Consider the following 12529-nt stretch of genomic DNA (forward strand, 5'->3'; position numbering starts at 1 on the left):
GGAGTCTGTGATTGAAATAGTTTTCTTATGGAAAAATGGTCACATTCATTTCAGTCAAGCAAAAGGTACAGGGTACAAAAATAGCTCAACTGAGTGCATATATAAAAATTAAATATATTCCTGATTTCCCCTAAGTTTTAAAAAATGGAAACAAGATAGTTCTGCATGAATCTTTCAAAAAACAGTATAATGATGAAAGTGAGTCATTCATGAAACATGCTTTTTTTTTTTTTAATTCAGATGAATAAATGTAGTGCTATAAATATAAAGGTGAAATAGATGAGTTCTCAGACAATTATTTAAAATGGCTGCTTCTTAAGAAATTCTATTCCAAATTTAACTTTGAATACAATATCCGTTTCATTAATTATATAAAAATACTGGTGTCCAGAGAAGTTATCACTAGTTAGCATGTGAAATTGAAATTTGATTTCTAATGAAAGTGGAAATTAAGTTGAAATGTAAGCCAGAACAAACAGTACTGAGGATATACATGCTTAATACTGTAGAACAAAAAACACATCTCTGTGCTATATTGACTGATTACACAAGTTTACATGTTTTCCAGTTGAACTAAATCAGGTTCTTATGGTAACTGCTCTAAAAGACAATTGTACTTCTGTGAAAAGTAATGTATGCATGCATTAGCCTATACATTCACAAATTCAAAGTCTACAGTATTTCACTGATCATATTCTCTGATTAATGAGGTTGCCAAGCATTCAAAACACCCAAAATTCTGAAAATGAATAAAAGGCAGAACTTGGAACAAACGTATAAATTCATCTCCCTGTTCCTGGAAAACATACAGAATGCTGTTTCCAGGATATAATCTCTCGAGAACATCCCAGACATGTTCAGTGGAAGATTGTATGTCACTGCATACTTCTTGTACAAGGTCTCTGAAGAGTCTGGTTGCCTGCATCATCCTGCATTAAAACAAGATTTGGAATAAATGCTGAAGCAAATTAGCCAAAACATTTTAATTAAAGGAGCAGAGTCATCCTTGTATGTTAAACATCATGACAGTGCTTCTGAGCTTTCTAATCAAAAGCTGGTGTAAGAGTCATCCTTCAATCACTTTTCACAGTACTCTGACTTTCATTTTGATTTAAAACTATCCCTGAAATGTCTCTTAACCTTAGAAAATGTCCTTTATTCAGAGGGATGAACAATACGTACGAGAAATATAATTTAAAAAAAGATGTATATAGCTCCAGATTTTGAACGAATTTGGAGTATGGTTAGGGGGAAATGCATACTAGAGTAAACAATTACTTAAGGGGAATACATGACATATAAAAAATGTAATCCCTTCAGAATCAATGTCACTAGTCTATTCTCTCCATACAATTTTGGTTGTTTATTATTTTTAGACACAAAGTACTTATATTGCCATTCATTCTGAGCATCCTTTAAAAAGTAAAAAGTGTAGCACATATTGGATTAAAATTTGGTGGCACGCTCAAGCAGATAAGATTTATGTTCATGACACTGCTCTAATTTTGATTTAATCAAGTCCAGATGTTTAAAACCTTCTTAAAAGCTTACAGAATTAATCATTAAGTCAGTACTGGTTTATTCCCTGTTTTTGTTGCATCCCAAGCATAGCTCTGATAGGAAATAGTGTAAGAAACTACTTACTGTTAACCAGCATTTATCTGGTGAAGTCCAAATGATTAATTGATTCCTCAAACTTTAAAATAAGCCTACATTTATAATCTACACATTATGAATGTTGGAGCAGAAAAAAATAAACATGAGATAAGATACAATAATTCACATCTGAGTTTTAACAGCAAAAATCAAGGCAGGAATTTCCATAGTACCTTTACTCAGTTTAATCTCCATTATTGTAACAGATTCAGTTTCTGGTAACCCTTGGTTACACCCAACTTAAAACCTAAATAGAAAAGCCTTTTTATAATAAATGCATGAAATCCAAATAATATACTGACTACTTATTAAATATACAGCTTCTTACAGATACAAAACATTAATTTCTCTACAGGTGAATACAGCTACAGCAGGAGTCAATTCCTTCCATCTTGCCAAAAAAAGGGCAAAATAAAATAGTAATGTGAATCAAGCAATGCTTGTAAGAGGCAAGTTTAAAGATGAGCAGGGAAATAGGAGAAAAGGATAAAACAAGGAAAAGGCCATTCATCCTAATTTTGCAAAGCATCCCACATCCTTTGATTTAAACACTTAAATTCCATCCAGATGCTAAGCAAAACATTTCCTGTACACCTGAAAAAAAACAGAAATGAAGCCTTTGATCCCAGCATGCCACAGCAGCACAGCCTGTCTATGTTAATTTTTAATGCCACCCCCCCCTCCTTTTTTTTTTTTTTTTTTCACTTGTGAACATACTTCAAGGACAAGCCATCCTGGGTGGAACCTCCTATGTGTAATCAAACTGTAACAGTTCGACTCACAACTATGTTAATACACTTTCATAAAAGCCTGCTGTAAATATGGAAAACAAATCGTATCAATTGGGAATGAGATGCACAGCAGGACACTGCCCTAGCTGGAGTAAAGAGTCCCTTTGGAAAAGATACATTTGTAATAAGACTAGCTACTCAATCTAAATTACTGGCCATATTTTATTAGGGGTTAAAGATATGTCACATAGGCTTCCCTATTCTGCGCAATTTAGTAACCACTGGAAAAGGTATGGGTTATCATGATATTATTGCTGTGCCTCAGGGTGGGCCCCAGTGCAAAGAATGAGGAGCAGATGACAAAATGGCCAGCTGTCGCCAGAATAAACATCACTGCTCTAACATGGGACCCTCACTACTTTATACTTCCAAGAGCCAACCCCAACTGCACTACAAACTCAGGTCATTTACAAATAGATTGCATTCAAATAACGAATGTATATATTAAATTATATTTTTAATGAAATAAAACTATTTCAGCACTGGTTTGATGAAATGTCACTGAGATGAGACAAAGTTGGAACTGGTTGGATAATGACGTTGCAGAAAGATGCTATTGCTCCTGCAAGCACTTCTGGACGTCCACGCAGATCATTGCAGCAAAACACTGTACTTATGAATTTAAAATGGTACCTTTTTACCCCACATGTAACTCCTAAATAACTCACAGATGACTTCAAATAATGTGCGTTAAGTGAGACATATGAAGACAATGTTTTAAATTAAACCCGACAAATAAGTCCATACAATGCATAGTGTTCTTATAATAGGCACATCAACATAAATAAATCAATCAAAAGTCACATTTGAAAAATGCATGCCTTGTTGCTATGAAGGATGATTTCCTGCAACGTTGTGAAATAATAATAATAAAGAAGGAAAACAGACTAGCGTATTACCCACGCTGGAAATGTAATCAAACGCAGACTGAATTGTGCTTGTGATCCCTGTCTCTGTGCCGATTTTCCCTGTTTAATGAATCCCATCTGGTTTCCCCAGCACTTACCAATATCTTACAAGGCTTATCCAGACTGTGTCCTTCTCTTCCAGTGCACCCTGATGGAAGAGCATCTGAAAAGTCCTGGGGTCTCACGTCTATTTTCTTTCAAGTGTAGATATATTTAGGTATGTATTCTCGATTTGATGTAAAAAAAAAATGCAAAGTCAGATGGGGAGTGAATGTGGGTGACTGCAGAGGTTCACATCGCCCGTCGCCTACATCCAAACCACACCCACCGCATTGCAGAACTAACACACCGAGCTCAGACGCCGTCGCTGGGGGGCTGGATTGCAAGTCTGAACTGACCCAAAGCAGGAGACACACAGAAATGAGATGTGACCTAAACAGGCAGCCTACATACATGCCACCACATCAGCCAGAAGCACTTGCCATGTTTGATTCAGACACGGTATCGGTGGTGTTACAATACAAGCAAACAAAACTTTTACGGCCCCGTTCATGTCAATCGCACAGCAAAAGCACACAGCGGTTTCTCTTGCAAAATGAAAAACACATCCTCACTCACCACTTGGAAATCTCTGCAGTCTGGAAGTAGGTCTACATGCACAAAACTAAATGGGAGCCTGTGTGTCAGTGCCGGGATGCAGTCGACAGCTACAGCACACGCACAATCCCGCACAGGCAGAAACCCTAACATACCCGAGCACGGGTGTATTTCCTAATACTGTCACTGTATGTAAGGGCAATCAGGGCGATGCAATTGCCAGGAAACGTAGCCTATACCCCCTTTCCTGCCTCATTTCTAGCAATAAGCAATGCTCCCCCCCCCCCCCCCCCCCGCCTTTACACGTTTTCGATTCAAAATGAATGCAGATTGCTTTTCATATGTTAAGTTTATAGTTCTTGTTTGGTTTTTACCAGTTATCCCGTGTCCCCCCTCGGCTGGTAAGATGCGGTTCCCCGACTCTCTAGCTGCTGACTACGGCAAAGTCCGCTCTGGCTGTCTTCCCCAGCACTATCCAGGCAGAGCAGCGCTACGGGACAGCGCGGCATGCTGGGATACCCGAGGACAGCCAGCCAGCTCGCGTTATTAAACCAGAAGATGCGGGAGCAAATGAGCGCACGCCTCCGGACTGAGTCATGCATGTGCACTCCACATGCACGATACACGCAGTTACAACAATTACCGCCAATTACTGCACACATGCCAGTGAAATATCCTAAACATGTGAAATGCACTCCTGCTCTACTATCACATTGACCCTTTAGCAAACACAGATTCTCCAATGTTGCATTTCAAATGGTTAAAATGTAAGGTGTGCAAGCTGCATTGTAACATTTGCAGTGACATTTACATCCATGATTTTTCTGTTCACTCAGGCGTGTATAGCAGCAGGTTACAGCTGCACTGTTACATCTATATTTTGATTTCATTTCATTTTACATTCCATTCAATGGAAACTGGATTTGTCATTCTCCAACATTGCATTTTACACATTTATAATATCATGATTTCTGGTCCCTCCCATGCTTATGAAAACTTACAGTAAAACAAAAACAAATACTGTACAACAACATGATGAGAAACTGTAGATTAATCTATGCACCACACATCTGCTTGAATAATTTCATAGCAAAAGGTTTTATTCCAAAATAATATGGCTACTGGCAGAACAAGTCTGTTTAGTCATGCATTGAAACCACTTGGCTAGCATTACCTTGAACAATGGCAAGAATAGGGGGTAAAATTAGAAACAGAGGTTTGAATAAAACCTGATAAAATGGTGACCACTGCACAATGAACAGGCAATGTGAATGTTATTGCAGCATGATCAGGAGAATGTAAGATTTCCAAACCAAGGTTGGGCCATTAATAACTTACTATAGCCCATAACTGAAGTGACTCTCATAAAAAACCTACATTATAATTATAAGTTCCCTTTTTCAATTTGATTCAGTGATAACCTGGTAAAGTAATTCAGATAAAATTTCCTTTCAGTCTGCTTTTACTTAGTTGCCATTTATGTCCCAACTTTCTACTGGATGAGTTAAGTTTAAAATAAGATCTGGAACCAAGCATTTTTTTTAAGTTTTGAAGAATCAATTTACCCCACAGCCACTGCTAATTAAGTCATGTCTTTCAGCCCAGGAATATGGTTAGTTGCTGTTCTTTGAACCTTGTGTAAAAGCTCTGGAATAATTTTATTATGCGGTGCCCAGAACTGAATAAACTATTAGGGAGATGGTATAAGTAGGGCATTCAACAACTTCACCACAACCTCTTTACACTTTTTGTCTTCAATGTTAGCTATATTCCCAGGCACCCTACTTGATTGTTAATTCTTTCTTCACATTGCCAAAACAGTGATGACACTGAAACCCCAGGCTCTAAATACATTTTTCCATAGAGCTTTCTTCTTCTGTCTGTGCTAGATAAACTGACATTTTCTTTACAACCCACAACCTGTCCAATATTTAATTTTAAATATCTCGATCAGTTTTCTATTCCAGCTACAGCAGTTGAGAATGTATAACCTCCTTAAAGTATTAAATGATTCCTATATTCTTACCATCAGCACATTTCAGAAAATTGTACCTTGATCCAGGTCAATGACACAAATACTATATTACCAGATACACCAAACCTCCTTACTCCAGAGGTCATGGGGTTAACAGAGGCTTACCATGACTGCTGGCACAGTACATACAGTGATATTTAATTACATTTCTTCTAACGGCCATTTGAAGACACTGTGATAACACTGGATCTGTTAACTTTGCAGTGTTGAGAAGTTTTGTTACATCCAGCATTTGTATCTCCTGAGATCATGTTTACTGGGGCATCTCCCATTATTTTCCAGTGTAGTTATACAACAGAATTAACAGTAATTATTCATACTCCATGGCAAGGTCCATTCCCTTTGGGCTGGTTTCATAGACCTCAATCAGCACAAGTCTATTGCTACCCTACCCAAAATAACATTGCATAGTCCATGACTAGTGTTAATCTGGGCCATTATGTTGTATGTGAATTTATGCCATAAGCATTTAGATTCACTAGTAAAATGGGCCACTCTTTAAACTTTTTATCTGACCTACATTGTTGTACAGCTTAAATATAAATTCTTGATCTCATCATTTTCTGTATTTAGTGAAGTTATTTTGAGGCCAATAAAATCAGTATTTTCAGGAACATGGTTGTGCTATTCCTTTTATATATTGGAATTCCTGTAATTTGTTCAGTGTAAGCCAATCACCCAATAGAGATGTACTATATGTTTATAGGCTATTAACAATAATACATTCCTAATTAAAGATTAATTGTAAATAATTGATCATTTGAACAGTGCAATTTAGGACCACCTAGAATAGAATTAAGGAAGCGTATTAGAGAGTAATCAGATTAAAATCCCTTTCACAAAGAAAACTATTAAAACCCTGACATAATAAGCAATAACAATAACTGTATAACAAAATGCACACATCAAATATGCATACGTTAATAAGCATGTTCATCTTTCTAAATGAAGATGCAAGTAGGAAAATGCCTAATGAATGCCTCAGTCTCACAATTAAAAAACAAATAACAAAAAACAGAATGATGACATTGTGCCTTCAACTTGCATCTCATTTTTCAATTTACTTAATTTTTTTAAAAATGCAAAACATTCTTTTGGTCTTTTATGTAGTCTACAGAATGCAACATCTCATTCATATTTTAGAATTTGTGTTGGTCTTGCTTTCATAAAACTTATATTAGCAGCATATACCAAATACCTTGGGGTTCTGAAGACATTAGATGGAGTTATACAATTAAATTCAAAATTGATTTAATTTTTCAAAATATTTAAAATATGCTGTTTGGAAGTCAGAGTGCTCTGCAAATACACTCACCTAAAGGATTATTAGGAACACCATACTAATACTGTGTTTGACCCCCTTTCGCCTTCAGAACTGCCTTCATTCTACGTGGCATTGATTCAACAAGGTGCTGAAAGCATTCTTTAGAAATGTTGGCCCATATTGATAGGATAGCATCTTGCAGTTGATGGAGATTTGTGGGATGCACATCCAGGGCACGAAGCTCCCGTTCCACCACATCCCAAAGATGCTCTATTGGGTTGAGATCTGGTGACTGTGGGGGCCAGTTTAGTACAGTGAACTCATTGTCATGTTCAAGAAACCAATTTGAAATGATTCGACCTTTGTGACATGGTGCATTATCCTGCTGGAAGTAGCCATCAAAGGATGGGTACATGGTGGTCATAAAGGGATGGACATGGTCAGAAACAATGCTCAGGTAGGCCGTGGCATTTAAACGATGCCCAGTTGGCACTAAGGGGCCTAAAGTGTGCCAAGAAAACATCCCCCACACCATTACACCACCACCACCAGCCTGCACAGTGGTAACAAGGCATGATGGATCCATGTTCTCATTGTGTTTACGCCAAATTCTGACTACCATCTGAATGTCTCAACAGAAATCGAGACTCATCAGACCAGGCAACATTTTTCCAGTCTTCAACTGTCCAATTTTGGTGAGCTTGTGCAAATTGTAGCCTCTTTTTCCTATTTGTAGTGGAGATGAGTGGTACCCGGTGGGGTCTTCTGCTGTTGTAGCCCATCCGCCTCAAGGTTGTATGTGTTGTGGCTTCACAAATGCTTTGCTGCATACCTCGGTTGTAACGAGTGGTTATTTCAGTCAAAGTTGCTCTTCTATCAGCTTGAATCAGTCGGCCCATTCTCCTCTGACCTCTAGCATCAACAAGGCATTTTCGCCCACAGGACTGCTGCATACTGGATGTTTTTCCCTTTTCACACCATTCTTTGTAAACCCTAGAAATGGTTGTGCGTGAAAATCCCAGTAACTGAGCAGATTGTGAAATACTCAGACCGGCCCGTCTGGCACCAACAACCATGCCACGCTCAAAATTGCTTAAATCACCTTTCTTTCCCATTCAGACATTCAGTTTGGAGTTCAGGAGATTGTCTTGACCAGGACCACACCTCTAAATGCATTGAAGCAACTGCCATGTGATTGGTTGGTTAGATAATTGCATTAATGAGAAATTGAGCAGGTGTTCCTAATAATCCTTTAGGCGAGTGTATAATCCACTGTTACAGATGTTCGAAGTATACTTCTACTGCTGGTGTCCTTATGAAGAAAGATGCACCACATGACAAAATGAGATCTTGGCTCCATCTATTTGTTATGGAAAGTTTCCAGATTCTCAATACTTGAAAACTTGACTATACATCAGTAAATTAATCTACTCTGAATTAGTGTATTTCAGTAAATTAAAAAGTGTGTTGCTCTCATAGGCTGTGAATGCCAATAGCAGCTAAAAAAAATTATACTGACAAAATATACAGTTAAATAAATAAAAAAAGCAATATACATTAAGCAAGCATTCTGAGAAAAGCACTCAGTTTTGTTAGTTTTCTCATTTCATTTTGCTTATTTGGTAAAGGGACTATTTATTGTTTTTATTTTGTATCATTATGTTCTTTGACATTTTTATGTTTAGGAAGGAAAGGTCTCAGTTTTCAGTAACCATTGTAAATGCCTCTGCTAATCTGCACGTCAGAAGACTGTGATGATAATCATTAAAATGCAGATAATGATAACACAGGCTCCTTTGTTTCATCAGAGGCTTCATGGTTTATCCTGGATTGACAGTGGGACAGTGAAGACCATCAGCCTTCACTGACAGATCAGACCCATTCTCATTCCCCCTCAAACACCGTCAGCAGGAACCTGCACTGCCCGTCGTACAGGCCAATCATCGGTCAGTATCTGAATTACAGGCATGCAATTTAATTTTTACCTCAGATTTGTACCGAAATGATACATTTGCTGTGCGTTTCAATGAGGAGTTGTGAAGGCTTACTAGCATGTTTTTCTGTAACAAAAACAGGATGACCTCCACAGAGCTCCAAATTATTGCACTTTATACATTCTACAATTCATTTTGAATAATTGGTACACTACTACGCAACTTTATGCCAGAAAAACACTTCAGCTGATTAAAGAAAACATCACTACATGTACATCTATTCCATTTAATTTTATAATTTAAAATACGTTAATGGTTTGCTTATGGAACAAAATGTTATTTCCAAAATCACTGTTTGATATTAAAGGAGACTGTTATATTCTTTAAATGAAATGTGCATGATAATTGTAAATGTATTCAAAATCACTGAAGAGTGAGCTAATCATTCAGTGTTGAAAAATTAATACAGATTTCAAGAAATTAGGAAAAAAACATTTTATAGAATGACAGATGAGGAACTAAGGAAGCATTTATAAGGATCAGCAATTTTCAGTTTTTCAACATATCAGCTGTAATACCATGTGATCCTTCAACAACTAAAATCTGACCAGATATAAGGTCAGTTTTACTATATTTCCCTAAAATGACTAACTTACATACTATAACTATAAAGATTAAAAAACTGAGACTTTACAGAACTACCTATACATCCAACAAATTCCAGTTTTTGTTTAGTTGTGTTAGCTGGCATTGTCACAACAAGCCTACTGAAGCATCCAAAACTTTTCTTCTTGCCTTTGTAGGAAATACTAATTTTATTTAGTTTTCTATAAACCAGAAATCCTCTTTCTTAATTAAAAACAAAAGTATCATCATAGTGTCATGCAGTTAATCAACTATGCCTGAAATCAGACCAGCATTTCAAGGCGAGGTAGGTTTGTTTCTTTGTTTTGGACATAATCTTTTCATTGGAGATCATTCATCTATTGGGGACAATGAGGAAATTGCATGCAGATCATACTTTTAAAACATACAATTAAAACATATGGTAATAAACACTTAAGACACAAGGGCTTTTTCGTCTTCTCAGAAATACAAGTCACTGAAAAATTACTTTCACACCATTTCTGTAATGACTTTTCATTGCTACTAAAGGCAGGGGGTTTATAAACTATTGGGATAGTCGAGGTAGGGATGCCACCATGACAGGCTGAGTATACATGATAAGTCATGCTACTTAAGTTTTTTCTTTTTGTAAAAGAGCACATTTAGCATGAAACGGTTTTATTCTGCCAGTGCACAAGGCAAATGAATAAAATAATTTTATGAAGAAACATAGCAGAGCTGATCAAAATGAATTTAAGCAACCATGCAAAACAAACAAAAAGACAAGAACACTTGCACATCTCCTTATATAAGCATTCCCATTTTCAGAGTTCCTATCACCACACCATACTGTATATAAAAAACAAGATGACCCAGATTTTCTCAAGTTATAAATGTGTCACGCTGAAATAATACTTTATGCGTTTCAGAAAATCTGTTTTCCAATTCCTTGAAGCAGATGTATCTTTATCTGAAGTACATCCAGCATTCTTTCATGTCACCCTACATCCTCTTAAAAAAATAAAGAAATAAAGGACAATGTATGAGTAGTACAGACCATGCACAATCAGTAAAATACCCTAATTTAATGTGCATAATGGGAATTAAATACATTACAATTTAGATATGGCATTAGAATACAGGAAGCATATTGGAAAAAACAAATTAAGAGTAGCAGTCAAAAAAGTAGCTGCATTTGTGTTTGTTTTTAAAAAATTGCATTCTTTATAACTAAAAATGTGGATTATGTGCCCATATTCTCAGTTTTAAAAGGAATGGCAAAATAGGGCAATAGCTGCCTACTTTAATGTGCTTTGAAAACATCTTCAGGGCTGGGCAGCCTACCTCACAATTCTTTAACTGTTAGGGCATGTTGTGAAACATGATGATATAGAAAGATCAGCACTGACTTTGAGTACTAAATGACGCAAAAGTATTTTCTGATAAAATGATCACAAACATGCACTGTCTGCTGCTATTGTCACAGTCACACATTCTTAGTTATAACCTTCACTAACCAACTTTTGTGGTACAGATACAATAGTAGTACAGTGAGCCTTCCACATTTTTTTCTTCCTCTCCTTTTTTGGATTCTGCTTAGTTAACACATAGTGATGCACGGCTGTTCTGTCACATGGCTTTTGGGTATAAATACTTTTCTAGATGTGTTTGGTGTGCATGTAGTTGCACAACTGCTGTCAATTCTACAGTATCTAAATAAATAGCTTTGGACTGACAACATGCACAACACACAATATCTGAAACTCAAACTGTACAAGATGAAAATGTACCAATTAATCTATGGAGAGCATTTCATTAATTATTGTTGGAATTAGATGTTATTTTAAAGCTCAGCATTTAATTATGCATGAATATACAGTACTGTGCAAAGGTTTTAGGCAGTTGTGAAAAAATGTTGTAAAGTAAGAATGCTTTCATAAATAGACATGTTAATAGATTATATGTATCAATTAACTAAAAAATCTACATCAAATCCATATTTGGTGTGACCACCCTTTGCCTTCAAAACAGCATCAGTTCTTCTAGGTACACTTGCACACAGTCAGGGATTTTGTAGGCATATAGTCAGGTGTATGATTAAACAATTATACCAAACGGGTGCTAATGATCAATTCAATATGTAGGTTGAAACAATCATTAACTGAAACAGAAACAGCTGTGTAGGAGGAATACAACTGGGTGAGGAACAACCAAACGCAGCTAACAAGGTGAGGTTGCTGAAGACAGTTTACTGTCAAAAGTCATACACCATGGCAAGACTGAGCACAGCAACAAGACACAAGGTAGTTCTACTGCAAGGTCTCTCCCAGGCAGACATTTCAAGGCAGACAGTGGTTCCCAGATTTGCTGTCCAAGCTCTTTTGTAGAAGCACAAAGAAACGGGCAACGTTGAGGACCGCAGACGAGGTGGTCAGCCAAGGAAACGTACTGCAGCAGATTAAAGACACATCATGCTTACTTCCCTTTGCAATAGGAAGATGTCCAGCAGTGCCATCAGCTCAGAATTGGCAGAAAACAGTGGGACCCTGGTACACCCATCTACTGTCCGGAGAAGTCTGGTCAGAAGTGGCCTTCATGGAAGACTTGCAGCCAAAAAGCCATACCTCCGACGTGGAAACAAGGCCAAGTGACTCAACTATGCATGAAAACACAGGAACTGGGGTGCAGAAAAATGGCAGCAGGTGCTCTGGACTGATGAGTCAAATGTAAAATATTTG

The 12529-nt window shown here is 37.1% G+C and overlaps 1 protein-coding gene across 22 annotated transcripts in view; it reads right to left on the reverse strand.

The window, feature by feature from the left end:
• Positions 1 to 12529, reverse strand: part of epb41l3a (erythrocyte membrane protein band 4.1-like 3a) — a 91498-nt gene that overhangs the window by 56909 nt on the left and 22060 nt on the right. For 14 of the 22 annotated variants that reach the window (XM_066718611.1, XM_066718587.1, XM_066718528.1 and 11 more), the window contains exon 1: positions 4327 to 4450. The exons of 2 other annotated variants lie outside the window; for them this stretch is intronic. The gene's annotated coding sequence lies outside the window, so the exon portion shown is untranslated. Of the gene's footprint in view, positions 1 to 3453; positions 3654 to 3973; positions 4142 to 4326; positions 4451 to 12529 lie in introns of those variants that run through there. 6 more of the 22 variants (XM_066718642.1, XM_066718632.1, XM_066718624.1 and 3 more) reach the window with 4 other exon arrangements.

Source organism: Amia ocellicauda, chromosome 2 (assembly GCF_036373705.1).
Source record: "Amia ocellicauda isolate fAmiCal2 chromosome 2, fAmiCal2.hap1, whole genome shotgun sequence".
Taxonomy (NCBI): Eukaryota; Metazoa; Chordata; class Actinopteri; order Amiiformes; family Amiidae; genus Amia; species Amia ocellicauda.